Source organism: Eubalaena glacialis, chromosome 10 (genome assembly GCF_028564815.1).
Source record: "Eubalaena glacialis isolate mEubGla1 chromosome 10, mEubGla1.1.hap2.+ XY, whole genome shotgun sequence".
NCBI classification, from domain to species: domain Eukaryota; kingdom Metazoa; phylum Chordata; class Mammalia; order Artiodactyla; family Balaenidae; genus Eubalaena; species Eubalaena glacialis.
Window position 1 is genome coordinate 34,516,179 of NC_083725.1, and position 26,719 is coordinate 34,542,897.

The following is a 26,719-nucleotide window of genomic DNA, read 5'->3' on the forward strand; positions in this document are numbered from 1 at the left end:
CTGCTTTAGTTTCACGGTAGTAAGCTTTCCAAGACTCCTAGGGACTTTGCTTAAGCAACCGTTTCGGTACCAGAAGACTGCGTAGAGACAGTAAGCTCTGGTCCTGCGTGTATGCTGCGTGTCAACCTAGAAATTGGAGACTGATGGCATAATTCTTCTTTTGCCATTATGAAAGCTCCGTTCATGCGGCCTCGAAGCTGCCTGAAAAGCATTGTTGTTGCCGGGGTTTTCCTCACTGCCGGCATGGTTCTGAGAAGAAACTGAGTTTTCTCCTAAGAAACCTTGGGTTTCCAGTTCCTTGTTGGAAGCTCACCCTGCTCTGCGCTATACCTAAAGTGAAAGTCAACGTGAGCCCAAGCTTCGAAGTAAGGCCCTGATTATCCTTGCAAAACGAGAGGCGTGCAGCAGCTCCATGAGGCCTTCATCGTTGTTCTGCTTTAGTTTCAAGGTAGTAAGCTTTTCAACACTCCTAGGGGCCTTGCTTCAGCACCCGTTTCAGTACCAGAACACTGCGTAGAACCAGGAAGCTCTGCTCCTGCGTGTATGCTGCGTGTCAACCTAGAAATTAGAGACTGACGGCACAAGGCTTGTTTTCCCGTTTTGAAAGCTCCATTCATGCGGCCTCGAAGCTACCTGAAAAGCACTGTTGTTACCGTGCTTTTACTTACAGCCGGCATGGCACATAGAAGAAAATGAGTTTTCTCGAAAGAAACCTTGTGCTTCCAGTTCCTAGTTGGAAGCTCACCCTGCTCTGCTCTATACCAAACGTGAAAGTCAATGTGAGCACTAGCCTCGAAGTAAGGCCCTGATTATGCTGGCAAAACGGGAGGCGTGCAGCAGCTCCATGAGGCCTTCATCGCTGTTCTGCTTTAGTTTCACGGTAGTAAGCTTTCCAAGACTCCTAGGGACTTTGCTTAAGCAACCGTTTCGGTCCCAGAACACTGCGTAGAGACAGTAAGCTCTGGTCCTGCGTGTATGCTGCGTGTCAACCTAGAAATTGGAGACTGATGGCATAAGTCTTCTTTTGCCATTATGAAAGCTCCGTTCATGCGGCCTCGAAGCTGCCTGAAAAGCATTGTTGTTGCCGGGGTTTTCCTCACTGCCGGCATGGTTCTGAGAAGAAACTGAGTTTTCTCCTAAGAAACCTTGGGTTTCCAGTTCCTTGTTGGAAGCTCACCCTGCTCTGCGCTATACCTAAAGTGAAAGTCAACGTGAGCCCAAGCTTCGAAGTAAGGCCCTGATTATCCTTGCAAAACGAGAGGCGTGCAGCAGCTCCATGAGGCCTTCATCGTTGTTCTGCTTTAGTTTCAAGGTAGTAAGCTTTTCAACACTCCTAGGGGCCTTGCTTCAGCACCCGTTTCAGTACCAGAACACTGCGTAGAACCAGGAAGCTCTGCTCCTGCGTGTATGCTGCGTGTCAACCGTGAAATTAGAGACTGATGGCACAAGGCTTGTTTTCCCGTTTTGAAAGCTCCATTCATGCGGCCTCGAAGCTACCTGAAAAGCACTGTTGTTACCGTGCTTTTACTTACAGCCGGCATGGCACATAGAAGAAAATGAGTTTTCTCGAAAGAAACCTTGTGCTTCCAGTTCCTAGTTGGAAGCTCACCCGGCTCTGCTCTATACCAAACGTGAAAGTCAATGTGAGCACTAGCCTCGAAGTAAGGCCCTGATTATGCTGGCAATACGGGAGGCGTGCAGCAGCTCCATGAGGCCTTCATCGCTGTTCTGCTTTAGTTTCACGGTAGTAAGCTTTCCAAGAGTCCTACGGACTTTGCTTAAACAACCGTTTCGGTACCAGAACACTGCGTAGAGACAGTAAGCTCTGCTCCTGCGTGTATGCTGCGTGTCAACCTAGAAATTGGAGACTGATGGCATAAGGCTTCTTTTCCCATTATGAAAGCTCCGTTCATGCGGCCACGAAGCTACCTGAAAAGCATTGTTGTTGCCGGGGTTTTCCTCACTGCCGGCATGGTTCTGAGAAGAAAATGAGTTTTCTCCTAAGAAACCTTGGGTTTCCAGTTCCTTGTTGGAAGCTCACCCTGCTCTGCGCTATACCTAAAGTGAAAGTCAACGTGAGCCCAAGCTTCGAAGTAAGGCCCTGATTATCCTTGCAAAACGAGAGGCGTGCAGCAGCTCCATGAGGCCTTCATCGTTGTTCTGCTTTAGTTTCAAGGTAGTAAGCTTTTCAACACTCCTAGGGGCCTTGCTTCAGCACCCGTTTCAGTACCAGAACACTGCGTAGAACCAGGAAGCTCTGCTCCTGCGTGTATGCTGCGTGTCAACCTAGAAATTAGAGACTGATGGCACAAGGCTTGTTTTCCCGTGTTGAAAGCTCCATTCATGCGGCCTCGAAGCTACCTGAAAAGCACTGTTGTTACCGTGCTTTTACTTACAGCCGGCATGGCACATAGAAGAAAATGAGTTTTCTCGAAAGAAACCTTGTGCTTCCAGTTCCTAGTTGGAAGCTCACCCGGCTCTGCTCTATACCAAACGTGAAAGTCAATGTGAGCACTAGCCTCGAAGTAAGGCCCTGATTATGCTGGCAATACGGGAGGCGTGCAGCAGCTCCATGAGGCCTTCATCGCTGTTCTGCTTTAGTTTCACGGTAGTAGCTTTCCAACATTCCTAGGGACTTTGCTTAAGCAACCGTTTCGGTACCAGAACACTGCGTAGAGACAGTAAGCTCTGGTCCTGCGTGTATGCTGCGTGTCAACCTAGAAATTAGAGACTGATGGCATAAGGCTTCTTTTCCCATTATGAAAGCTCCGTTCATGCGGCCTCGAAGCTACCTGAAAAGCATTGTTGTTGCCGGGGTTTTCCTCACTGCCGGCATGGTTCTGAGAAGAAACTGAGTTTTCTCCTAAGAAACCTTGGGTTTCCAGTTCCTTGTTGGAAGCTCACCCTGCTCTGCGCTATACCTAAAGTGAAAGTCAACGTGAGCCCAAATTTCAAAGTAAGGCCCTGATTATCCTTGCAAAACGAGAGGCGTGCAGCAGCTCCATGAGGCCTTCATCGTTGTTCTGCTTTAGTTTCAAGGTAGTAAGCTTTTCAACACTCCTAGGGGCCTTGCTTCAGCACCCGTTTCAGTACCAGAACACTGCGTAGAACCAGGAAGCTCTGCTCCTGCGTGTATGCTGCGTGTCAACCTAGAAATTAGAGACTGATGGCACAAGGCTAGTTTTCCCATTATGAAAGCTCCGTTGATGCGGACCCGAAGCTACCTGAAAAGCACTGTTGTTACCGTGCTTTTACTTACAGCCGGCATGGCACATAGAAGAAAATGAGTTTTCTCGAAAGAAACCTTGTGCTTCCAGTTCCTAGTTGGAAGCTCACCCGGCTCTGCTCTATACCAAACGTGAAAGTCAATGTGAGCACTAGCCTCGAAGTAAGGCCCTGATTATGCTGGCAATACGGGAGGCGTGCAGCAGCTCCATGAGGCCTTCATCGCTGTTCTGCTTTAGTTTCACGGTAGTAAGCTTTCCAACATTCCTAGGGACTTTGCTTAAGCAACCGTTTCGGTACCAGAACACTGCGTAGAGACAGTAAGCTCTGGTCCTGCGTGTATGCTGCGTGTCAACCTAGAAATTGGAGACTGATGGCATAAGGCTTCTTTTGCCATTATGAAAGCTCCGTTCATGCGGCCTCGAAGCTACCTGAAAAGCATTGTTGTTGCCGGGGTTTTCCTCACTGCCGGCATGGTTCTGAGAAGAAAATGAGTTTTCTCCTAAGAAACCTTGGGTTTCCAGTTCCTTGTTGGAAGCTCACCCTGCTCTGCGCTATACCTAAAGTGAAAGTCAACGTGAGCCCAAGCTTCGAAGTAAGGCCCTGATTATCCTTGCAAAACGAGAGGCGTGCAGCAGCTCCATGAGGCCTTCATCGTTGTTCTGCTTTAGTTTCAAGGTAGTAAGCTTTTCAACACTCCTAGGGGCCTTGCTTCAGCACCCGTTTCACTACCAGAACACTGCGTAGAACCAGGAAGCTCTGCTCCTGCGTGTATGCTGCGTGTCAACCTAGAAATTAGAGACTGATGGCACAAGGCTTGTTTTCCCGTTTTGAAAGCTCCATTCATGCGGCCTCGAAGCTACCTGAAAAGCACTGTTGTTACCGTGCTTTTACTTACAGCCGGCATGGCACATAGAAGAAAATGATTTTTCTCGAAAGAAACCTTGTGCTTCCAGTTCCTAGTTGGAAGCTCACCCGGCTCTGCTCTATACCAAACGTGAAAGTCAATGTGAGCACTAGCCTCGAAGTAAGGCCCTGATTATGCAGGCAATACGGGAGGCGTGCAGCAGCTCCATGAGGCCTTCATCGCTGTTCTGCTTTAGTTTCACGGTAGTAAGCTTTCCAACATTCCTAGGGACTTTGCTTAAGCAACCGTTTCGGTACCAGAACACTGCGTAGAGACAGTAAGCTCTGGTCCTGCGTGTATGCTGCGTGTCAACCTAGAAATTGGAGACTGATGGCATAAGGCTTCTTTTCCCATTATGAAAGCTCCGTTCATGCGGCCTCGAAGCTACCTGAAAAGCATTGTTGTTGCCGGGGTTTTCCTCACTGCCGGCATGGTTCTGAGAAGAAAATGAGTTTTCTCCTAAGAAACCTTGGGTTTCCAGTTCCTTGTTGGAAGCTCACCCTACTCTGCGCTATACCTAAAGTGAAAGTCAACGTGAGCCCAAATTTCGAAGTAAGGCCCTGATTATCCTTGCAAAACGAGAGGCGTGCAGCAGCTCCATGAGGCCTTCATCGTTGTTCTGCTTTAGTTTCAAGGTAGTAAGCTTTTCAACACTCCTAGGGGACTTGCTTCAGCACCCGTTTCAGTACGAGAACACTGCGTAGAACCAGGAAGCTCTGCTCCTGCGTGTATGCTGCGTGTCAACCTAGAAATTAGAGGCTGACGGCACAAGGCTAGTTTTCCCATTATGAAAGCTCCGTTGATGCGGCCCCGAAGCTACCTGAAAAGCACTGTTGTTACCGTGCTTTTACTTACAGCCGGCATGGCACATAGAAGAAAATGAGTTTTCTCGAAAGAAACCTTGTGCTTCCAGTTCCTAGGTGGAAGCTCACCAGGCTCTGCTCTATACCAAACGTGAAAGTCAATGTGAGCACTAGCCTCGAAGTAAGGCCCTGATTATCCTGGCAAAACGGGAGGCGTGCAGCAGCTCCATGAGGCCTTCATCGCTGTTCTGCTTTAGTTTCACGGTAGTAAGCTTTCCAAGACTCCTAGGGACTTTGCTTAAGCAACCGTTTCGGTCCCAGAACACTGCGTAGAGACAGTAAGCTCTGGTCCTGCGTGTATGCTGCGTGTCAACCTAGAAATTGGAGACTGATGGCCTAAGTCTTCTTTTGCCATTATGAAAGCTCCGTTCATGCGGCCTCGAAGCTACCTGAAAAGCATTGTTGTTGCCGGGGTTTTCCTCACTGCCGGCATGGTTCTGAGAAGAAACTGAGTTTTCTCCTAAGAAACCTTGGGTTTCCAGTTCCTTGTTGGAAGCTCACCCTGCTCTGCGCTATACCTAAAGTGAAAGTCAACGTGAGCCCAAGCTTCGAAGTAAGGCCCTGATTATCCTTGCAAAACGAGAGGCGTGCAGCAGCTCCATGAGGCCTTCATCGTTGTTCTGCTTTAGTTTCAAGGTAGTAAGCTTTTCAACACTCCTAGGGGCCTTGCTTCAGCACCCGTTTCAGTACCAGAACACTGCGTAGAACCAGGAAGCTCTGCTCCTGCGTGTATGCTGCGTGTCAACCTAGAAATTAGAGACTGATGGCACAAGGCTTGTTTTCCCGTTTTGAAAGCACCATTCATGCGGCCTCGAAGCTACCTGAAAAGCACTGTTGTTACCGTGCTTTTACTTACAGCCGGCATGGCACATAGAAGAAAATGAGTTTTCTCGAAAGAAACCTTGTGCTTCCAGTTCCTAGTTGGAAGCTCACCCGGCTCTGCTCTATACCAAACGTGAAAGTCAATGTGAGCACTAGCCTCGAAGTAAGGCCCTGATTATCCGGGCAATACGGGAGGCGTGCAGCAGCTCCATGAGGCCTTCATCGCTGTTCTGCTTTAGTTTCACGGTAGTAAGCTTTCCAACATTCCTAGGGACTTTGCTTAAGCAACCGTTTCGGTACCAGAACACTGCGTAGAGACAGTAAGCTCTGGTCCTGCGTGTATGCTGCGTGTCAACCTAGAAATTGGAGACTGATGGCATAAGGCTTCTTTTCCCATTATGAAAGCTCCGTTCATGCGGCCTCGAAGCTACCTGAAAAGCATTGTTGTTGCCGGGGTTTTCCTCACTGCCGGCATGGTTCTGAGAAGAAAATGAGTTTTCTCCTAAGAAACCTTGGGTTTCCAGTTCCTTGTTGGAAGCTCACCCTCCTCTGCGCTATACCTAAAGTGAAAGTCAACGTGAGCCCAAATTTCGAAGTAAGGCCCTGATTATCCTTGCAAAACGAGAGGCGTGCAGCAGCTCCATGAGGCCTTCATCGTTGTTCTGCTTTAGTTTCAAGGTAGTAAGCTTTTCAACACTCCTAGCGGCCTTGCTTCAGCACCCGTTTCAGTACCAGAACACTGCGTAGAACCAGGAAGCTCTGCTCCTGCGTGTATGCTGCGTGTCAACCTAGAAATTAGAGACTGACGGCACAAGGCTAGTTTTCCCATTATGAAAGCTCCGTTGATGCGGACCCGAAGCTACCTGAAAAGCACTGTTGTTACCGTGCATTTACTTACAGCCGGCATGGCACATAGAAGAAAATGAGTTTTCTCGAAAGAAACCTTGTGCTTCCAGTTCCTAGTTGGAAGCTCACCCGGCTCTGCTCTATACCAAACGTGAAAGTCAATGTGAGCACTAGCCTCGAAGTAAGGCCCTGATTATCCTGGCAATACGGGAGGCGTGCAGCAGCTCCATGAGGCCTTCATCGCTGTTCTGCTTTAGTTTCACGGTAGTAAGCTTTCCAACATTCCTAGGGACTTTGCTTAAGCAACCGTTTCGGTACCAGAACACTGCGTAGAGACAGTAAGCTCTGGTCCTGCGTGTATGCTGCGTGTCAACCTAGAAATTGGAGACTGACGGCACGAGGCTAGTTTTCCCATTATGAAAGCTCCGTTGAGGCGGCCCCGAAGCTACCTGAAAAACACTGTTGTTACCGTGCTTTTACTTACAGCCGGCATGGCACATAGAAGAAAATGAGTTTTCTCCTAAGAAACCTTGGGTTTCCAGTTCCTTGTTGGAAGCTCACCCGGCTCTGCTCTATACCAAACGTGAAAGTCAATGTGAGCACTAGCCTCAAAGTAAGGCCCTGATTATGCTGGCAAAACGGGAGGCGTGCAGCAGCTCCATGAGGCCTTCATCGCTGTTCTGCTTTAGTTTCACGGTAGTAAGCTTTCCAAGACTCCTAGGGACTTTGCTTAAGCAACCGTTTCGGTCCGAGAACACTGCGTAGAGACAGTAAGCTCTGGTCCTGCGTGTATGCTGCGTGTCAACCTAGAAATTGGAGACTGATGGCATAAGGCTTCTTTTGCCATTATGAAAGCTCCGTTCATGCGGCCTCGAAGCTACCTGAAAAGCATTGTTGTTGCCGGGGTTTTCCTCACTGCCGGCATGGTTCTGAGAAGAAAATGAGTTTTCTCCTAAGAAACCTTGGGGTTCCAGTTCCTTGTTGGAAGCTCACCCTGCTCTGCGCTATACCTAAAGTGAAAGTCAACGTGAGCCCAAGCTTCGAAGTAAGGCCCTGATTATCCTTGCAAAACGAGAGGCGTGCAGCAGCTCCATGAGGCCTTCATCGTTGTTCTGCTTTAGTTTCAAGGTAGTAAGCTTTTCAACACTCCTCGGGGCCTTGCTTCAGCACCCGTTTCAGTACCAGAACACTGCGTAGAACCAGGAAGCTCTGCTCCTGCGTGTATGCTGCGTGTCAACCTAGAAATTAGAGACTGATGGCACAAGGCTTGTTTTCCCGTTTTGAAAGCTCCATTCATGCGGCCTCGAAGCTACCTGAAAAGCACTGTTGTTACCGTGCTTTTACTTACAGCCGGCATGGCAAATAGAAGAAAATGAGTTTTCTCGAAAGAAACCTTGTGCTTCCAGTTCCTAGTTGGAAGCTCACCCTGCTCTGCTCTATACCAAACGTGAAAGTCAATGTGAGCACTAGCCTCGAAGTAAGGCCCTGATTATGCTGGCAAAACGGGAGGCGTGCAGCAGCTCCATGAGGCCTTCATCGCTGTTCTGCTTTAGTTTCACGGTAGTAAGCCTTCCAAGACTCCTAGGGACTTTGCTTAAGCAACCGTTTCGGTCCCAGAACACTGCGTAGAGACAGTAAGCTCTGGTCCTGCGTGTATGCTGCGTGTCAACCTAGAAATTGGAGACTGATGGCATAAGGCTTCTTTTGCCATTATGAAAGCTCCGTTCATGCGGCCTCGAAGCTACCTGAAAAGCATTGTTGTTGCCGGGGTTTTCCTCACTGCCGGCATGGTTCTGAGAAGAAAATGAGTTTTCTCCTAAGAAACCTTGGGTTTCCAGTTCCTTGTTGGAAGCTCACCCTGCTCTGCGCTATACCTAAAGTGAAAGTCAACATGAGCCCAAGCTTCGAAGTAAGGCCCTGATTATCCTTGCAAAACGAGAGGCGTGCAGCAGCTCCATGAGGCCTTCATCGTTGTTCTGCTTTAGTTTCAAGGTAGTAAGCTTTTCAACACTCCTAGGGGACTTGCTTCAGCACCCGTTTCAGTACCAGAACACTGCGTAGAACCAGGAAGCTCTGCTCCTGCGTGTATGCTGCGTGTCAACCTAGAAATTAGAGACTGACGGCACAAGGCTAGTTTTCCCATTATGAAAGCTCCGTTGATGCGGCCCCGAAGCTACCTGAAAAGCACTGTTGTTACCGTGCTTTTACTTACAGCCGGCATGGCACATAGAAGAAAATGAGTTTTCTCGAAAGAAACCTTGTGCTTCCAGTTCCTAGTTGGAAGCTCACCCGGCTCTGCTCTATAACAAACGTGAAAGTCAATGTGAGCACTAGCCTCGAAGTAAGGCCCTGATTATCCTGGCAAAACGGGAGGCGTGCAGCAGCTCCATGAGGCCTTCATCGCTGTTCTGCTTTATTTTCACGGTAGTAAGCTTTCCAAGACTCCTAGGGACTTTGCTTAAGCAACCGTTTCGGTACCAGAACACTGCGTAGAGACAGTAAGCTCTGGTCCTGCGTGTATGCTGCGTGTCAACCTAGAAATTGGAGACTGATGGCATAAGGCTTCTTTTGCCATTATGAAAGCTCCGTTCATGCGGCCTCGAAGCTACCTGAAAAGCATTGTTGTTGCCGGGGTTTTCCTCACTGCCGGCATGGTTCTGAGAAGAAAATGAGTTTTCTCCTAAGAAACCTTGGGTTTCCAGTTCCTTGTTGGAAGCTCACCCTGCTCTGCGCTATACCTAAAGTGAAAGTCAACGTGAGCCCAAGCTTCGAAGTAAGGCCCTGATTATCCTTGCAAAACGAGAGGCGTGCAGCAGCTCCATGAGGCCTTCATCGTTGTTCTGCTTTAGTTTCAAGGTAGTAAGCTTTTCAACACTCCTAGGGGCCTTGCTTCAGCACCCGTTTCAGTACCAGAACACTGCGTAGAACCAGGAAGCTCTGCTCCTGCGTGTATGCTGCGTGTCAACCTAGAAATTAGAGACTGATGGCACAAGGCTTGTTTTCCCGTTTTGAAAGCTCCATTTATGCGGCCTCGAAGCTACCTGAAAAGCACTGTTGTTACCGTGCTTTTACTTACAGCCGGCATGGCACATAGAAGAAAATGAGTTTTCTCGAAAGAAACCTTGTGCTTCCAGTTCCTAGTTGGAAGCTCACCCGGCTCTGCTCTATACCAAACGTGAAAGTCAATGTGAGCACTAGCCTCGAAGTAAGGCCCTGATTATGCTGGCAATACGGGAGGCGTGCAGCAGCTCCATGAGGCCTTCATCGCTGTTCTGCTTTAGTTTCACGGTAGTAAGCTTTCCAAGACTCCTAGGGACTTTGCTTAAGCAACCGTTTCGGTCCCAGAACACTGCGTAGAGACAGTAAGCTCTGGTCCTGCGTGTATGCTGCGTGTCAACCTAGAAATTGGAGACTGATGGCATAAGGCTTCTTTTGCCATTATGAAAGCTCCGTTCATGCGGCCTCGAAGCTACCTGAAAAGCATTGTTGTTGCCGGGGTTTTCCTCACTGCCGGCATGGTTCTGAGAAGAAAATGAGTTTTCTCCTAAGAAACCTTGGGTTTCCAGTTCCTTGTTGGAAGCTCACCCTGCTCTGCGCTATACCTAAATTGAAAGTCAACATGAGCCCAAGCTTCGAAGTAAGGCCCTGATTATCCTTGCAAAACGAGAGTCGTGCAGCAGCTCCATGAGGCCTTCATCGTTGTTCTGCTTTAGTTTCAAGGTAGTAAGCTTTTCACCACTCCTAGGGGACTTGCTTCAGCACCCGTTTCAGTACCAGAACACTGCGTAGAACCAGGAAGCTCTGCTCCTGCGTGTATGCTGCGTGTCAACCTAGAAATTAGAGACTGACGGCACAAGGCTAGTTTTCCCATTATGAAAGCTCCGTTGATGCGGCCCCGAAGCTACCTGAAAAGCACTGTTGTTACCGTGCTTTTACTTACAGCCGGCATGGCACATAGAAGAAAATGAGTTTTCTCGAAAGAAACCTTGTGCTTCCAGTTCCTAGTTGGAAGCTCACCCGGCTCTGCTCTATAACAAACGTGAAAGTCAATGTGAGCACTAGCCTCGAAGTAAGGCCCTGATTATCCTGGCAAAACGGGAGGCGTGCAGCAGCTCCATGAGGCCTTCATCGCTGTTCTGCTTTAGTTTCACGGTAGTAAGCTTTCCAAGACTCCTAGGGACTTTGCTTAATCAACCGTTTCGGTACCAGAAGACTGCGTAGAGACAGTAAGCTCTGGTCCTGCGTGTATGCTGCGTGTCAACCTAGAAATTGGAGACTGATGGCATAAGGCTTCTTTTGCCATTATGAAAGCTCCGTTCATGCGGCCTCGAAGCTACCTGAAAAGCATTGTTGTTGCCGGGGTTTTCCTCACTGCCGGCATGGTTCTGAGAAGAAACTGAGTTTTCTCCTAAGAAACCTTGGGTTTCCAGTTCCTTGTTGGAAGCTCACCCTGCTCTGCGCTATACCTAAAGTGAAAGTCAACGTGAGCCCAAGCTTCGAAGTAAGGCCCTGATTATCCTTGCAAAACGAGAGGCGTGCAGCAGCTCCATGAGGCCTTCATCGTTGTTCTGCTTTAGTTTCAAGGTAGTAAGCTTTTCAACACTCCTAGGGGACTTGCTTCAGCACCCGTTTCAGTACCAGAACACTGCGTAGAACCAGGAAGCTCTGCTCCTGCGTGTATGCTGCGTGTCAACCTAGAAATTAGAGACTGACGGCACAAGGCTAGTTTTCCCATTATGAAAGCTCCGTTGATGCGGCCCCGAAGCTACCTGAAAAGCACTGTTGTTACCGTGCTTTTACTTACAGCCGGCATGGCACATAGAAGAAAATGAGTTTTCTCGAAAGAAACCTTGTGCTTCCAGTTCCTAGTTGGAAGCTCACCCGGCTCTGCTCTATAACAAACGTGAAAGTCAATGTGAGCACTAGCCTCGAAGTAAGGCCCTGATTATCCTGGCAAAACGGGAGGCGTGCAGCAGCTCCATGAGGCCTTCATCGCTGTTCTGCTTTAGTTTCACGGTAGTAAGCTTTCCAAGACTCCTAGGGACTTTGCTTAAGCAACCGTTTCGGTACCAGAACACTGCGTAGAGACAGTAAGCTCTGGTCCTGCGTGTATGCTGCGTGTCAACCTAGAAATTGGAGACTGATGGCATAAGGCTTCTTTTGCCATTATGAAAGCTCCGTTCATGCGGCCTCGAAGCTACCTGAAAAGCATTGTTGTTGCCGGGGATTTCCTCACTGCCGGCATGGTTCTGAGAAGAAAATGAGTTTTCTCCTAAGAAAACTTGGGTTTCCAGTTCCTTGTTGGAAGCTCACCCTGCTCTGCGCTATACCTAAAGTGAAAGTCAACGTGAGCCCAAGCTTCGAAGTAAGGCCCTGATTATCCTTGCAAAACGAGAGGCGTGCAGCAGCTCCATGAGGCCTTCATCGTTGTTCTGCTTTAGTTTCAAGGTAGTAAGCTTTTCAACACTCCTAGGGGCCTTGCTTCAGCACCCGTTTCAGTACCAGAACACTGCGTAGAACCAGGAAGCTCTGCTCCTGCGTGTATGCTGCGTGTCAACCTAGAAATTAGAGACTGATGGCACAAGGCTTGTTTTCCGGTTTTGAAAGCTCCATTCATGCGGCCTCGAAGCTACCTGAAAAGCACTGTTGTTACCGTGCTTTTACTTACAGCCGGCATGGCATATAGAAGAAAATGAGTTTTCTCGAAAGAAACCTTGTGCTTCCAGTTCCTAGTTGGAAGCTCACCCTGCTCTGCTCTATACCAAACGTGAAAGTCAATGTGAGCACTAGCCTCGAAGTAAGGCCCTGATTATGCTGGTCATACGGGAGGCGTGCAGCAGCTCCATGAAGCCTTCATCGCTGTTCTGCTTTAGTTTCACGGTAGTAAGCTTTCCAACATTACTAGGGACTTTGCTTAAGCAACCGTTTCGGTACCAGAACACTGCGTAGAGACAGTAAGCTCTGGTCCTGCGTGTATGCTGCGTGTCAACCTAGAAATTGGAGACTGATGGCATAAGGCTTCTTTTCCCATTATGAAAGCTCCGTTCATGCGGCCTCGAAGCTACCTGAAAAGCATTGTTGTTGCATGGGTTTTCCTCACTGCCGGCATGGTTCTGAGAAGAAAATGAGTTTTCTCCTAAGAAACCTTGGGTTTCCAGTTCCTTGTTGGAAGCTCACCCTGCTCTGCGCTATACCTAAAGTGAAAGTCAACATGAGCCCAAGCTTCGAAGTAAGGCCCTGATTATCCTTGCAAAACGAGAGGCGTGCAGCAGCTCCATGAGGCCTTCATCGTTGTTCTGCTTTAGTTTCAAGGTAGTAAGCTTTTCAACACTCCTAGGGGCCTTGCTTCAGCACCCGTTTCAGTACCAGAACACTGCGTAGAACCAGGAAGCTCTGCTCCTGCGTGTATGCTGCGTGTCAACCTAGAAATTAGAGACTGACGGCACAAGGCTAGTTTTCCCATTATGAAAGCTCCGTTGATGCGGCCCCGAAGCTACCTGAAAAGCACTGTTGTTACCGTGCTTTTACTTACAGCTGGCATGGCACATAGAAGAAAATGAGTTTTCTCGAAAGAAACCTTGTGCTTCCAGTTCCTAGTTGGAAGCTCACCCGGCTCTGCTCTATACCAAACGTGAAAGTCAATGTGAGCACTAGCCTCGAAGTAAGGCCCTGATTATCCTGGCAAAACGGGAGGCGTGCAGCAGCTCCATGAGGCCTTCATCGCTGTTCTGCTTTAGTTTCACGGTAGTAAGCTTTCCAAGACTCCTAGGGACTTTGCTTAAGCAACCGTTTCGTTACCAGAACACTGCGTAGAGACAGTAAGCTCTGGTCCTGCGTGTATGCTGCGTGTCAACCTAGAAATTGGAGACTGATGGCATAAGGCTTCTTTTGCCATTATGAAAGCTCCGTTCATGCGGCCTCGAAGCTACCTGAAAAGCATTGTTGTTGCCGGGGTTTTCCTCACTGCCGGCATGGTTCTGAGAAGAAAATGAGTTTTCTCCTAAGAAACCTTGGGTTTCCAGTTCCTTGTTGGAAGCTCACCCTGCTCTGCGCTATACCTAAAGTGAAAGTCAACGTGAGCCCAAGCTTCGAAGTAAGGCCCTGATTATCCTTGCAAAACGAGAGGCGTGCAGCAGCTCCATGAGGCCTTCATCGTTGTTCTGCTTTAGTTTCAAGGTAGTAAGCTTTTCAACACTCCTAGGGGCCTTGCTTCAGCACCCGTTTCAGTACCAGAACACTGCGTAGAACCAGGAAGCTCTGCTCCTGCGTGTATGCTGCGTGTCAACCTAGAAATTAGAGACTGACGGCACAAGGCTAGTTTTCCCATTATGAAAGCTCCGTTGATGCGGCCCCGAAGCTACCTGAAAAGCACTGTTGTTACCGTGCTTTTACTTACAGCCGGCATGGCACATAGAAGAAAATGAGTTTTCTCGAAAGAAACCTTGTGCTTCCAGTTCCTAGTTGGAAGCTCACCCGGCTCTGCTCTATAACAAACGTGAAAGTCAATGTGAGCACTAGCCTCGAAGTAAGGCCCTGATTATCCTGGCAAAACGGGAGGCGTGCAGCAGCTCCATGAGGCCTTCATCGCTGTTCTGCTTTAGTTTCACAGTAGTAAGCTTTCCAAGACTCCTAGGGACTTTGCTTAAGCAACCGTTTCGGTACCAGAACACTGCGTAGAGACAGTAAGCTCTGGTCCTGCGTGTATGCTGCGTGTCAACCTAGAAATTGGAGACTGATGGCATAAGGCTTCTTTTGCCATTATGAAAGCTCCGTTCATGCGGCCTCGAAGCTACCTGAAAAGCATTGTTGTTGCCGGGGTTTTCCTCACTGCCGGCATGGTTCTGAGAAGAAAATGAGTTTTCTCCTAAGAAACCTTGGGTTTCCAGTTCCTTGTTGGAAGCTCACCCTGCTCTGCGCTATACCTAAAGTGAAAGTCAACGTGAGCCCAAGCTTCGAAGTAAGGCCCTGATTATCCTTGCAAAACGAGAGGCGTGCAGCAGCTCCATGAGGCCTTCATCGTTGTTCTGCTTTAGTTTCAAGGTAGTAAGCTTTTCAACACTCCTAGGGGCCTTGCTTCAGCACCCGTTTCAGTACCAGAACACTGCGTAGAACCAGGAAGCTCTGCTCCTGCGTGTATGCTGCGTGTCAACCTAGAAATTAGAGACTGATGGCACAAGGCTTGTTTTCCCGTTTTGAAAGCTCCATTCATGCGGCCTCGAAGCTACCTGAAAAGCACTGTTGTTACCGTGCTTTTACTTACAGCCGGCATGGCACATAGAAGAAAATGAGTTTTCTCGAAAGAAACCTTGTGCTTCCAGTTCCTAGTTGGAAGCTCACCCGGCTCTGCTCTATACCAAACGTGAAAGTCAATGTGAGCACTAGCCTCGAAGTAAGGCCCTGATTATGCTGGCAAAACGGGAGGCGTGCAGCAGCTCCATGAGGCCTTCATCGCTGTTCTGCTTTAGTTTCACGGTAGTAAGCTTTCCAAGACTCCTAGGGACTTTGCTTAAGCAACCGTTTCGGTACCAGAACACTGCGTAGAGACAGTAAGCTCTGGTCCTCCGTGTATGCTGCGTGTCAACCTAGAAATTGGAGACTGATGGCATAAGGCTTCTTTTGCCATTATGAAAGCTCCGTTCATGCGGCTTCGAAGCTACCTGAAAAGCATTGTTGTTGCCGGGGTTTTCCTCACTGCCGGCATGGTTCTGAGAAGAAAATGAGTTTTCTCCTAAGAAACCTTGGGTTTCCAGTTTCTTGTTGGAAGCTCACCCTGCTCTGCGCTATACCTAAAGTGAAAGTCAACATGAGCCCAAGCTTCGAAGTAAGGCCCTGATTATCCTTGCAAAACGAGAGGCGTGCAGCAGCTCCATGAGGCCTTCATCGTTGTTCTGCTTTAGTTTCAAGGTAGTAAGCTTTTCAACACTCCTAGGGGCCTTGCTTCAGCACCCGTTTCAGTACCAGAACACTGCGTAGAACCAGGAAGCTCTGCTCCTGCGTGTATGCTGCGTGTCAACCTAGAAATTAGAGACTGACGGCACAAGGCTAGTTTTCCCATTATGAAAGCTCCGTTGATGCGGCCCCGAAGCTACCTGAAAAGCACTGTTGTTACCGTGCTTTTACTTACAGCCGGCATGGCACATAGAAGAAAATGAGTTTTCTCGAAAGAAACCTTGTGCTTCCAGTTCCTAGTTGGAAGCTCACCCGGCTCTGCTCTATACCAAACGTGAAAGTCAATGTGAGCACTAGCCTCGAAGTAAGGCCCTGATTATGCTGGCAATACGGGAGGCGTGCAGCAGCTCCATGAGGCCTTCATCGCTGTTCTGCTTTAGTTTCACGGTAGTAAGCTTTCCAACATTCCTAGGGACTTTGCTTAAGCAACCGTTTCGGTACCAGAACACTGCGTAGAGACAATAAGCTCTGGTCCTGCGTGTATGCTGCGTGTCAACCTAGAAATTGGAGACTGATGGCATAAGGCTTCTTTTGCCATTATGAAAGCTCCGTTCATGCGGCCTCGAAGCTACCTGAAAAGCATTGTTGTTGCCGGGGTTTTCCTCACTGCCGGCATGGTTCTGAGAAGAAACTGAGTTTTCTCCTAAGAAACCTTGGGTTTCCAGTTCCCTGTTGGAAGCTCACCCTGCTCTGCGCTATACCTAAAGTGAAAGTCAACGTGAGCCCAAGCTTCGAAGTAAGGCCCTGATTATCCTTGCAAAACGAGAGGCGTGCAGCAGCTCCATGAGGCCTTCATCGTTGTTCTGCTTTAGTTTCAAGGTAGTAAGCTTTTCAACACTCCTAGGGGCCTTGCTTCAGCACCCGTTTCACTACCAGAACACTGCGTAGAACCAGGAAGCTCTGCTCCTGCGTGTATGCTGCGTGTCAACCTAGAAATTAGAGACTGATGGCACAAGGCTTGTTTTCCCGTTTTGAAAGCTCCATTCATGCGGCCTCGAAGCTACCTGAAAAGCACTGTTGTTACCGTGCTTTTACTTACAGCCGGCATGGCACATAGAAGAAAATGAGTTTTCTCGAAAGAAACCTTGTGCTTCCAGTTCCTAGTTGGAAGCTCACCCGGCTCTGCTCTATACCAAACGTGAAAGTCAATGTGAGCACTAGCCTCGAAGTAAGGCCCTGATTATGCTGGCAATACGGGAGGGGTGCAGCAGCTCCATGAGGCCTTCATCGCTGTTCTGCTTTAGTTTCACGGTAGTAAGCTTTCCAACATTCCTAGGGACTTTGCTTAAGCAACCGTTTCGGTACCAGAACACTGCGTAGAGACAGTAAGCTCTGGTCCTGCGTGTATGCTGCGTGTCAACCTAGAAATTGGAGACTGATGGCATAAGGCTTCTTTTCCCATTATGAAAGCTCCGTTCATGCGGCCTCGAAGCTACCTGAAAAGCATTGTTGTTGCCGGGGTTTTCCTCACTGCCGGCATGGTTCTGAGAAGAAAATGAGTTTTCTCCTAAGAAACCTTGGGTTTCCAGTTCCTTGTTGGAAGCTCACCCTGCTCTGCGCTATACCTAAAGTGAAAGTCAACGTGAGCCCAAGCTTCGAAGTAAGGCCCTGATTATCCTTGCAAAACGAGAGGCGTGCAGCAGCTCCATGAGGCCTTCATCGTTGTTCTGCTTTAGTTTCAAGGTAGTAAGCTTTTCAACACTCCTAGGGGCCTTGCTTCAGCACCCGTTTCACTACCAGAACACTGCGTAGAACCAGGAAGCTCTGCTCCTGCGTGTATGCTGCGTGTCAACCTAGAAATTAGAGACTGATGGCACAAGGCTTGTTTTCCCGTTTTGAAAGCTCCATTCATGCGGCCTCGAAGCTACGTGAAAAGCACTGTTGTTACCGTGCTTTTACTTACAGCTGGCATGGCACATAGAAGAAAATGAGTTTTCTCGAAAGAAACCTTGTGCTTCCAGTTCCTAGTTGGAAGCTCACCCGGCTCTGCTCTATACCAAACGTGAAAGTCAATGTGAGCACTAGCCTCGAAGTAAGGCCCTGATTATGCTGGCAAAACGGGAGGCGTGCAGCAGCTCCATGAGGCCTTCATCGCTGTTCTGCTTTAGTTTCACGGTAGTAAGCTTTCCAAGACTCCTAGGGACTTTGCTTAAGCAACCGTTTCGGTCCCAGAACACTGCGTAGAGACAGTAAGCTCTGGTCCTGCGTGTATGCTGCGTGTCAACCTAGAAATTGGAGACTGATGGCATAAGGCTTCTTTTGCCATTATGAAAGCTCCGTTCATGCGGCCTCGAAGCTACCTGAAAAGCATTGTTGTTGCCGGGGTTTTCCTCACTGCCAGCATGGTTCTGAGAAGAAAATGAGTTTTCTCCTAAGAAACCTTGGGTTTCCAGTTCCTTGTTGGAAGCTCACCCTGCTCTGCGCTATACCTAAAGTGAAAGTCAACATGAGCCCAAGCTTCGAAGTAAGGCCCTGATTATCCTTGCAAAACGAGAGGCGTGCAGCAGCTCCATGAGGCCTTCATCGTTGTTCTGCTTTAGTTTCAAGGTAGTAAGCTTTTCAACACTCCTAGGGGACTTGCTTCAGCACCCGTTTCAGTACCAGAACACTGCGTAGAACCAGGAAGCTCTGCTCCTGCGTGTATGCTGCGTGTCAACCTAGAAATTAGAGACTGACGGCACAAGGCTAGTTTTCCCATTATGAAAGCTCCGTTGAGGCGGCCCCGAAGCTACCTGAAAAACACTGTGGTTACCGTGCTTTTACTTACAGCCGGCATGGCACATAGAAGAAAATGAGTTTTCTCGAAAGAAACCTTGTGCTTCCAGTTCCTAGTTGGAAGCTCACCCGGCTCTGCTCTATACCAAACGTGAAAGTCAATGTGAGCACTAGCCTCGAAGTAAGGCCATGATTATCCTGGCAAAACGGGAGGCGTGCAGCAGCTCCATGAGGCCTTCATCGCTGTTCTGCTTTAGTTTCACGGTAGTAAGCTTTCCAACATTCCTAGGGACTTTGCTTAAGCAACCGTTTCGGTACCAGAACACTGCGTAGAGACAGTAAGCTCTGGTCCTGCGTGTATGCTGCGTGTCAACCTAGAAATTGGAGACTGATGGCATAAGGCTTCTTTTGCCATTATGAAAGCTCCGTTCATGCGGCCTCGAAGCTACCTGAAAAGCATTGTTGTTGCCGGGGTTTTCCTCACTGCCGGCATGGTTCTGAGAAGAAAATGAGTTTTCTCCTAAGAAACCTTGGGTTTCCAGTTCCTTGTTGGAAGCTCACCCTGCTCTGCGCTATACCTAAAGTGAAAGTCAACGTGAGCCCAAGCTTCGAAGTAAGGCCCTGATTATCCTTGCAAAACGAGAGGCGTGCAGCAGCTCCATGAGGCCTTCATCGTTGTTCTGCTTTAGTTTCAAGGTAGTAAGCTTTTCAACACTCCTAGGGGCCTTGCTTCAGCACCCGTTTCAGTACCAGAACACTGCGTAGAACCAGGAAGCTCTGCTCCTGCGTGTATGCTGCGTGTCAACCTAGAAATTAGAGACTGATGGCACAAGGCTTGTTTTCCCGTTTTGAAAGCTCCATTCATGCGGCCTCGAAGCTACCTGAAAAGCACTGTTGTTACCGTGCTTTTACTTACAGCCGGCATGGCACATAGAAGAAAATGAGTTTTCTCGAAAGAAACCTTGTGCTTCCAGTTCCTAGTTGGAAGCTCACCCGGCTCTGCTCTATACCAAACGTGAAAGTCAATGTGAGCACTAGCCTCGAAGTAAGGCCCTGATTATGCTGGCAAAACGGGAGGCGTGCAGCAGCTCCATGAGGCCTTCATCGCTGTTCTGCTTTAGTTTCACGGTAGTAAGCTTTCCAAGACTCCTAGGGACTTTGCTTAAGCAACCGTTTCGGTCCCAGAACACTGCGTAGAGACAGTAAGCTCTGGTCCTGCGTGTATGCTGCGTGTCAACCTAGAAATTGGAGACTGATGGCATAAGGCTTCTTTTGCCATTATGAAAGCTCCGTTCATGCGGCCTCGAAGCTACCTGAAAAGCATTGTTGTTGCCGGGGTTTTCCTCACTGCCAGCATGGTTCTGAGAAGAAAATGAGTTTTCTCCTAAGAAACCTTGGGTTTCCAGTTCCTTGTTGGAAGCTCACCCTGCTCTGCGCTATACCTAAAGTGAAAGTCAACATGAGCCCAAGCTTCGAAGTAAGGCCCTGATTATCCTTGCAAAACGAGAGGCGTGCAGCAGCTCCATGAGGCCTTCATCGTTGTTCTGCTTTAGTTTCAAGGTAGTAAGCTTTTCAACACTCCTAGGGGACTTGCTTCAGCACCCGTTTCAGTACCAGAACACTGCGTAGAACCAGGAAGCTCTGCTCCTGCGTGTATGCTGCGTGTCAACCTAGAAATTAGAGACTGACGGCACAAGGCTAGTTTTCCCATTATGAAAGCTCCGTTGAGGCGGCCCCGAAGCTACCTGAAAAACACTGTGGTTACCGTGCTTTTACTTACAGCCGGCATGGCACATAGAAGAAAATGAGTTTTCTCGAAAGAAACCTTGTGCTTCCAGTTCCTAGTTGGAAGCTCACCCGGCTCTGCTCTATACCAAACGTGAAACTCAATGTGAGCACTAGCCTCGAAGTAAGGCCATGATTATCCTGGCAAAACGGGAGGCGTGCAGCAGCTCCATGAGGCCTTCATCGCTGTTCTGCTTTAGTTTCACGGTAGTAAGCTTTCCAACATTCCTAGGGACTTTGCTTAAGCAACCGTTTCGGTACCAGTACACTGCGTAGAGACAGTAAGCTCTGGTCCTGCGTGTATGCTGCGTGTCAACCTAGAAATTGGAGACTGATGGCATAAGGCTTCTTTTGCCATTATGAAAGCTCCGTTCATGCGGCCTCGAAGCTACCTGAAAAGCATTGTTGTTGCCGGGGTTTTCCTCACTGCCGGCATGGTTCTGAGAAGAAAATGAGTTTTCTCCTAAGAAACCTTGGGTTTCCAGTTCCTTGTTGGAAGCTCACCCTGCTCTGCGCTATACCTAAAGTGAAAGTCAACGTGAGCCCAAGCTTCGAAGTAAGGCCCTGATTATCCTTGCAAAACGAGAGGCGTGCAGCAGCTCCATGAGGCCTTCATCGTTGTTCTGCTTTAGTTTCAAGGTAGTAAGCTTTTCAACACTCCTAGGGGCCTTGCTTCAGCACCCGTTTCAGTACCAGAACACTGCGTAGAACCAGGAAGCTCTGCTCCTGCGTGTATGCTGCGTGTCAACCTAGAAATTAGAGACTGATGGCACAAGGCTTGTTTTCCCGTTTTGAAAGCTCCATTCATGCGGCCCCGAAGCTACCTGAAAAGCACTGTTGTTACCGTGCTTTTACTTACAGCCGGCATGGCACATAGAAGAAAATGAGTTTTCTCGAAAGAAACCTTGTGCTTCCAGTTCCTAGTTGGAAGCTCACCCGGCTCTGCTCTATACCAAACGTGAAAGTCAATGTGAGCACTAGCCTCGAAGTAAGGCCCTGATTATGCTGGCAAAACGGGAGGCGTGCAGCAGCTCCATGAGGCCTTCATCGCTGTTCTGCTTTAGTTTCACGGTAGTAAGCTTTCCAAGACTCCTAGGGACTTTGCTTAAGCAACCGTTTCGGTCCCAGAACACTGCGTAGAGACAGTAAGCTCTGGTCCTGCGTGTATGCTGCGTGTCAACCTAGAAATTGGAGACTGATGGCATAAGGCTTCTTTTGCCATTATGAAAGCTCCGTTCATGCGGCCTCGAAGCTACCTGAAAAGCATTGTTGTTGCCGGGGTTTTCCTCACTGCCGGCATGGTTCTGAGAAGAAAATGAGTTTTCTCCTAAGAAACCTTGGGTTTCCAGTTCCTTGTTGGAAGCTCACCCTGCTCTGCGCTATACCTAAAGTGAAAGTCAACATGAGCCCAAGCTTCGAAGTAAGGCCCTGATTATCCTTGCAAAACGAGAGGCGTGCAGCAGCTCCATGAGGCCTTCATCGTTGTTCTGCTTTAGTTTCAAGGTAGTAAGCTTTTCAACACTCCTAGGGGCCTTGTTTCAGCACCCGTTTCAGTACCAGAACACTGCGTAGAACCAGGAAGCTCTGCTCCTGCGTGTATGCTGCGTGTCAACCTAGAAATTAGAGACTGACGGCACAAGGCTAGTTTTCCCATTATGAAAGCTCCGTTGATGCGGCCCCGAAGCTACCTGAAAAGCACTGTTGTTACTGTGCTTTTACTTACAGCCGTCATGGCACATAGAAGAAAATGAGTTTTCTCGAAAGAAAACTTGTGCTTCCAGTTCCTAGTTGGAAGCTCACCCGGCTCTGCTCTATAACAAACGTGAAAGTCAATGTGAGCACTAGCCTCGAAGTAAGGCCCTGATTATCCTGGCAAAACGGGAGGCGTGCAGCTGCTCCATGAGGCCTTCATCGCTGTTCTGCTTTATTTTCACGGTAGTAAGCTTTCCAAGACTCCTAGGGACTTTGCTTAAGCAACCGTTTCGGTACCAGAACACTGCGTAGAGACAGTAAGCTCTGGTCCTGCGTGTATGCTGCGTGTCAACCTAGAAATTGGAGACTGATGGCATAAGGCTTCTTTTGCCATTATGAAAGCTCCGTTCATGCGGCCTCGAAACTACCTGAAAAGCATTGTTGTTGCCGGGGTTTTCCTCACTGCCGGCATGGTTCTGAGAAGAAAATGAGTTTTCTCCTAAGAAACCTTGGGTTTCCAGTTCCTTGTTGGAAGCTCACCCTGCTCTGCGCTATACCTAAAGTGAAAGTCAACGTGAGCCCAAGCTTCGAAGTAAGGCCCTGATTATCCTTGCAAAACGAGAGGCGTGCAGCAGCTCCATGAGGCCTTCATCGTTGTTCTGCTTTAGTTTCAAGGTAGTAAGCTTTTCAACACTCCTAGGGGCCTTGCTTCAGCACCCGTTTCAGTACCAGAACACTGCGTAGAACCAGGAAGCTCTGCTCCTGCGTGTATGCTGCGTGTCAACCTAGAAATTAGAGACTGATGGCACAAGGCTTGTTTTCCCGTTTTGAAAGCTCCATTCATGCGGCCTCGAAGCTACCTGAAAAGCACTGTTGTTACCGTGCTTTTACTTACAGCCGGCATGGCACATAGAAGAAAATGAGTTTTCTCGAAAGAAACCTTGTGCTTCCAGTTCCTAGTTGGAAGCTCACCCGGCTCTGCTCTATACCAAACGTGAAAGTCAATGTGAGCACTAGCCTCGAAGTAAGGCCCTGATTATGCTGGCAATACGGGAGGCGTGCAGCAGCTCCATGAGGCCTTCATCGCTGTTCTGCTTTAGTTTCACGGTAGTAAGCTTTCCAACATTCCTAGGGACTTTGCTTAAGCAACCGTTTCGGTACCAGAACACTGCGTAGAGCCAGTAAGCTCTGGTCCTGCGTGTATGCTGCGTGTCAACCTAGAAATTGGAGACTGATGGCATAAGGCTTCTTTTGCCATTATGAAAGCTCCGTTCATGCGGCCTCGAAGCTACCTGAAAAGCATTGTTGTTGCCGGGGTTTTCCTCACTGCCGGCATGGTTCTGAGAAGAAAATGAGTTTTCTCCTAAGAAACCTTGGGTTTCCAGTTCCTTGTTGGAAGCTCACCCTGCTCTGCGCTATACCTAAAGTGAAAGTCAACATGACCCCAAGCTTCGAAGTAAGGCCCTGATTATCCTTGCAAAACGAGAGGCGTGCAGCAGCTCCATGAGGCCTTCATCGTTGTTCTGCTTTAGTTTCAAGGTAGTAAGCTTTTCAACACTCCTAGGGGACTTGCTTCAGCACCCGTTTCAGTACCAGAACACTGCGTAGAACCAGGAAGCTCTGCTCCTGCGTGTATGCTGCGTGTCAACCTAGAAATTAGAGACTGACGGCACAAGGCTAGTTTTCCCATTATGAAAGCTCCGTTGATGCGGCCCCGAAGCTACCTGAAAAGCACTGTTGTTACCGTGCTTTTACTTACAGCCGGCATGGCACATAGAAGAAAATGAGTTTTCTCGAAAGAAACCTTGTGCTTCCAGTTCCTAGTTGGAAGCTCACCCGGCTCTGCTCTATACCAAACGTGAAAGTCAATGTGAGCACTAGCCTCGAAGTAAGGCCCTGATTATCCTGGCAAAACGGGAGGCGTGCAGCTGCTCCATGAGGCCTTCATCGCTGTTCTGCTTTAGTTTCACGGTAGTAAGCTTTAGACGACTCCTAGGGACTTTGCTTAAGCAACCGTTTCGGTACCAGAACACTGCGTAGAGACAGTAAGCTCTGGTCCTGCGTGTATGCTGCGTGTCAACCTAGAAATTGGAGACTGATGGCATAAGGCTTCTTTTGCCATTATGAAAGCTCCGTTCATGCGGCCTCGAAGCTACCTGAAAAGCATTGTTGTTGCCGGGGTTTTCCTCACTGCCGGCATGGTTCTGAGAAGAAAATGAGTTTTCTCCTAAGAAACCTTGGGTTTCCAGTTCCTTGTTGGAAGCTCACCCTGCTCTGCGCTATACCTAAAGTGAAAGTCAACGTGAGCCCAAGCTTCGAAGTAAGGCCCTGATTATCCTTGCAAAACGAGAGGCGTGCAGCAGCTCCATGAGGCCTTCATCGTTGTTCTGCTTTAGTTTCAAGGTAGTAAGCTTTTCAACACTCCTAGGGGCCTTGCTTCAGCACCCGTTTCAGTACCAGAACACTGCGTAGAAACAGGAAGCTCTGCTCCTGCGTGTATGCTGCGTGTCAACCTAGAAATTAGAGACTGATGGCACAAGGCTTGTTTTCCCGTTTTGAAAGCTCCATTCATGCGGCCTCGAAGCTACCTGAAAAGCACTGTTGTTACCGTGCTTTTACTTACAGCCGGCATGGCATATAGAAGAAAATGAGTTTTCTCGAAAGAAACCTTGTGCTTCCAGTTCCTAGTTGGAAGCTCACCCTGCTCTGCTCTATACCAAACGTGAAAGTCAATGTGAGCACTAGCCTCGAAGTAAGGCCCTGATTATGCTGGCAAAACGGGAGGCGTGCAGCAGCTCCATGAGGCCTTCATCGCTGTTCTGCTTTAGTTTCACGGTAGTAAGCTTTCCAAGACTCCAAGGGACTTTGCTTAAGCAACCGATTCGGTCCCAGAACACTGCGTAGAGAAAGTAAGCTCTGGTCCTGCGTGTATGCTGCGTGTCAACCTAGAAATTGGAGACTGATGGCATAAGGCTTCTTTTCCCATTATGAAAGCTCCGTTCATGCGGCCTCGAAGCTACCTGAAAAGCATTGTTGTTGCCGGGGTTTTCCTCACTGCCGGCATGGTTCTGAGAAGAAAATGAGTTTTCTCATAAGAAACCTTGGGTTTCCAGTTCCTTGTTGGAAGCTCACCCTGCTCTGCGCTATACCTAAAGTGAAAGTCAACATGAGCCCAAGCTTCGAAGTAAGGCCCTGATTATCCTTGCAAAATGAGAGGCGTGCAGCAGCTCCATGAGGCCTTCATCGTTGTTCTGCTTTAGTTTCAAGGTAGTAAGCTTTTCAACACTCCTAGGGGCCTTGCTTCAGCACCCGTTTCAGTACCAGAACACTGCGTAGAACCAGGAAGCTCTGCTCCTGCGTGTATGCTGCGTGTCAACCTAGAAATTAGAGACTGACGGCACAAGGCTAGTTTTCCCATTATGAAAGCTCCGTTGATGCGGCCCCGAAGCTACCTGAAAAGCACTGTTGTTACCGTGCTTTTACTTACAGCCGGCATGGCACATAGAAGAAAATGAGTTTTCTCGAAAGAAACCTTGTGCTTCCAGTTCCTAGTTGGAAGCTCACCCGGCTCTGGTCTATAACAAACGTGAAAGTCAATGTGAGCACTAGCCTCGAAGTAAGGCCCTGATTATCCTGGCAAAACGGGAGGCGTGCAGCAGCTCCATGAGGCCTTCATCGCTGTTCTGCTTTAGTTTCACGGTAGTAAGCTTTCCAAGACTCCTAGGGACTTTGCTTAAGCAACCGTTTCGGTACCAGAACACTGCGTAGAGACAGTAAGCTCTGGTCCTGCGTGTATGCTGCGTGTCAACCTAGAAATTGGAGACTGATGGCATAAGGCTTCTTTTGCCATTATGAAAGCTCCGTTCATGCGGCCTCGAAGCTACCTGAAAAGCATTGTTGTTGCCGGGGTTTTCCTCACTGCCGGCATGGTTCTGAGAAGAAAATGAGTTTTCTCCTAAGAAACCTTGGTTTTCCAGTTCCTTGTTGGTAGCTCACCCTGCTCTGCGCTATACCTAAAGTGAAAGTCAACGTGAGCCCAAGCTTCGAAGTAAGGCCCTGATTATCCCTGCAAAACGAGAGGCGTGCAGCAGCTCCATGAGGCCTTCATCGTTGTTCTGCTTTAGTTTCAAGGTAGTAAGCTTTTCAACACTCCTAGGGGCCTTGCTTCAGCACCCGTTTCAGTACCAGAACACTGCGTAGAACCAGGAAGCTCTGCTCCTGCGTGTATGCTGCGTGTCAACCTAGAAATTAGAGACTGATGGCACAAGGCTTGTTTTCCCGTTTTGAAAGCTCCATTCATGCGTCCTCGAACCTACCTGAAAAGCACTGTTGTTACCGTTCTTTTACTTACAGCCGGCATGGCACATAGAAGAAAATGAGTTTTCTCGAAAGAAACCTTGTGCTTCCAGTTCCTAGTTGGAAGCTCACCCGGCTCTGCTCTATACCAAACGTGAAAGTCAATGTGAGCACTAGCCTCGAAGTAAAGCCCTGATTATGCTGGCAAAACGGGAGGCGTGCAGCAGCTCCATGAGGCCTTCATCGCTGTTCTGCTTTAGTTTCACGGTAGTAAGCTTTCCAAGACTCCTAGGGACTTTGCTTAAGCAACCGTTTCGGTACCAGAACACTGCGTAGAGACAGTAAGCTCTGGTCCTGCGTGTATGCTGCGTGTCAACCTAGAAATTGGAGACTGATGGCATAAGGCTTCTTTTCCCATTATGAAAGCTCCGTTCATGCGGCCTCGAAGCAACCTGAAAAGCATTGTTGTTGCCGGGGTTTTCCTCACTGCCGGCATGGTTCTGAGAAGAAAATGAGTTTTCTCCTAAGAAACCTTGGGTTTCCAGTTCCTTGTTGGAAGCTCACCCTGCTCTGCGCTATACCTAAATTGAAAGTCAACATGAGCCCAAGCTTCGAAGTA